We start from the raw sequence: 3,453 nt of genomic DNA, 5'->3' as shown, positions 1-3,453 counted from the left end.
GAACATCCATTGCTTATTTATGGGCTGAAAGTCCTTCTAAAATATTTTATGTGTAATTATTTAACAAGTCCTCCCATCACCTGTATTAGGTAAGTTTATCACTATTTCCATTTCACATATGAGGAAAGTTATGCCCACTGAGCTAAAGCAATTTGCTAAAGGTTCCTTAGCTATCAAGTGGAGAAGCTGAAGTTTGAACACAAGGCAGTGTGACCTATTTCAATAAGGTCCCAGTCAAAATGAACAGAAGAGAAGTCCAGACATAATTTGGGGACACTTTGTAATTATTTATCTTGCTACTTATGGTAGATTAATGCAGTGGCCACATTGTGAATATTTTTCATTAAAATTAAAAAATAATGTTATCAAAACAGTGCTACATAACAAAACTTTAAAAACTTTAAAAAATTTGTTAGTGATTTTACCCATGAGACAGGATGACCCTCCCTGATTATCCTGCTCCCACCTGCACTTTCTTCATACGTTTTCCTTGCTTTATTTTTCTCCCTTTTGGCAATATCTGATATACTTCCTTATTTTACATATTCATTTCTTTTTTTGGTGTCACTCCACCAGAATGCAAGATCCACCAGAGAGTAATTTTTGTTAGCTTTGTTCACTGCTGTATTTCCTACCCTAAGAAAAATAACCAGAACATAAATGTTAGTGTTTGTTGGAATAAAGGGGAAAAGGAATGGAAGACAAAATACATAGAAGTTCTATGAATCCCTATGGCTGAAGTTAAGCAGCTTTAAATATCTGTCAGAATTCTCCAGACTGATTTTTTCCCACAGCAACTTTGTCCTAGCTTTGAGAATTCTTATGTGTAGGAAATTTTAGTTTTCAGTTGATCATAAGGTTTTCTAGTTTTTTTCATTAAGACGATTAACATGTGCATTTAACTATTCTTTCTCATGTTCTCTTAAATGGTAAGCATGGCCCAGGAAACATGCTAATTTATTTTATTTTATGAATAAAATAAACTTCTATTAGAAGTTTAGAATAAAATATTCTATTCAATTATAGAGCTAGAGACTGTGGGGAATCTTAATAGATTATACATATCCGCATGTCTGGGTGCTTTAGTGCTCAAAAACGTTTTGCCACCGTTTAACGAAAAAAAATTGATTGATGTGAAGTCACCTGCTTCATTCTTTGGCAGTGTTTTGCATTTCAATTGTCATGTCCGAGAGAATTTGCTTTTCAAAAGTAAGGAACAGATTGCGGTTGAACAACTTGTATCTAATTGTGTTCGACGCTGTTAAGTTTGGTGAGAATTTGGGAAGATTACTGAGAAGAGCCTGTAACTCTTCAACGAGTTTTCAGGAGGAGTCCATTTCTTCTGGAAAGAAAACCAAGGCCCTACTGGGAGTCGAACCCAGGATCTCCTGTTTACGAGACAGGCGCTTTAACCAACTAAGCCATAGAGCCACGCAGAGGCAGCTCTTTGAACTGAATCTATCTCATTTTACTTCGACAAAAAATTAGTTTACATTCGTGCTGTCAAAAATACACCAACACCAGGGATATGTTCCGTTTCTTTTAGTCTGTTAAGGAGTCATACGGCATACGCAGGGAAAAGTATTAGCAGTTGCAGCGTTAGACAAAGGATTTTCCTATTACACCAATGAAGAGCATTACAAAAACTTGAGACTATGCAATACGAGATAAAGCCCATTAATGGAAATACAGGGTATATACACACGCACATATGTATTCATACACTGATACATATACACTACATGTACATGTATATACACGCATTTATTATTAATATATAATTAAAAAAAATTTTTTTACTCTTCAAAAGTTTGCATAAAACAAAGTAACTCGCTTGAGGTACAAGAAATTGCCGAATTTATCAGAGGAGGAACACGCATCTCTAGCAGGAGAGGGCCCTGGGCAGTGGCGATCTTCAGCTACAGGTGTCGCCAGTTCAGTTAGCTCTTCCAGTCTGTCGCGTGTGGAGCCTCTCCGCAGGGGCGCGGGGGTTGGGGGTGGGGGAAGGGCAGGACTTCCTGCCAGACAGGACTCTCCGCAGCGTCAACCTAAAGAAAGTTGTTTGGTGGACACATGAAAAATTCAACCAAGAAAAGACGTTTGTTTGGCCTAGTTTTCTCCCGCCCTTCCTTTGTCCTCTTCTGTTCTTCCCGACATCCCCCCTCCCTTGTTTTTTAATCTCAGGCAGTTCTGAAAATCAGCTTTCAGAAGAGACAACGTGTTCTCCTTCCCAGTACCGTACTTGCAACACGCCACCCTCCCTCCTCCGCCCCCGGCTCTCACAGCTCCCGGGATGCGCAGGGGAACTGGATCGTTGGCTCCGCGCCCGGGAGAAGACCACGCGTAAGGCCGGCGAGGGCCGTGGAGGCCAGTAAGTCTGCAGGCTCCGGGGCCGGGCTCCTGAGAGACCCTGGGACTGAGGCGACTGGGGAACGAGGAGTAAGGAGGCTAGGACAGGCCAGGGAGACCCTGGGAACCACCCGTATCGCCTTGGTGGGACCGGAGCCGTCAGGACACGTCCTTTCTGAGCGCAGGAGAACGCAAATGCAAACGGACCCCCGCCCTGACTTTTCGGAATTAATGCCAGAAGCACATTCAGCAAAAAAGCAGGTCTATCCTCACAGACATTTCTTTCCATGTCTTTCACAATCAGGACTTTATTAAAAAGCAGGACTCAAATTTTAGACGGGCAGAGATAGGGAGGCTGGGTGTGGGGAGAGCCTCTGTTTTTTGGCTGCGCACATTAAAAATAACTCCCCACCTACAACCCTAAACTCAGCTGGCAAACCAGAGACTTCAACTAAGCATCGCCACAGTCCCAGAGCCAGATCGGCCATGAGGATTTTCAAGCATTTTCTTAATGACTGATTTTTCTAGAATCTACCGGATTTTATTTTACCCCCGGTAACAGCGCAGGAGGTGAAACTCGGGTTTCTTGGGTCCTATTTGGATGAACAGAGGGAAAATGAACAACCAAATGGAATTCTTTTATTGGTAGCTGTGAGGATTTATTATAGGGTATGATAATCAGACAGCATGGTTGTTTACTAGATTTTTGCTAGGTTGAAAGACAATGAAGTTCCCAAAGAATGTATAGAACACGTAATATACACAACATTTATACTATTTGTGTCTTTTGAACATTAGAAACAGCTCTGAAAGAATTTTGTTTTCGTAGAGGCAAAGTGGGTAAGTGGGCCAGAGCATTGGGTGAAGTATTTCATTTCTTGGAGGTATGACGATTGCAATCCCACCCTGCCACTCCTTTTTGGGCAGGCGCTTTGATCTAGGCCCGCGAAGAGGTCCAGGCATAGGGTCCTTTCTGTCAAGGGCTTCTTGGGAATGAATGGTTTGGAACAGACATGTTCCTGGGAAGAAATTTGTCTTTATCATATTAAATTAAAGGTATTTAAGATTTAGTTCAAAGAAAAGCCAACCTTTCTCTGTATTTAT

The 3,453-nt window shown here is 41.5% G+C and overlaps 1 non-coding gene across 1 annotated transcript; it reads right to left on the bottom strand.

Annotated features, from left to right (window-relative positions):
* Positions 1-1,357: 1,357 nt before the first annotated feature.
* On the bottom strand, positions 1,358-1,431 carry TRNAT-CGU (transfer RNA threonine (anticodon CGU)). Its single transcript has one exon. It is a non-coding gene; the product is annotated as a tRNA-Thr (tRNA).
* Between the last annotated feature and the right edge of the window lie 2,022 nt (positions 1,432-3,453).

This window comes from Nycticebus coucang, chromosome 9 (genome assembly GCF_027406575.1).
Source record: "Nycticebus coucang isolate mNycCou1 chromosome 9, mNycCou1.pri, whole genome shotgun sequence".
Classification (NCBI taxonomy): Eukaryota; Metazoa; Chordata; class Mammalia; order Primates; family Lorisidae; genus Nycticebus; species Nycticebus coucang.
Note: the sequence above shows the minus strand (reverse complement) of the source record. Positions and strands in the feature narration are given on the sequence as shown.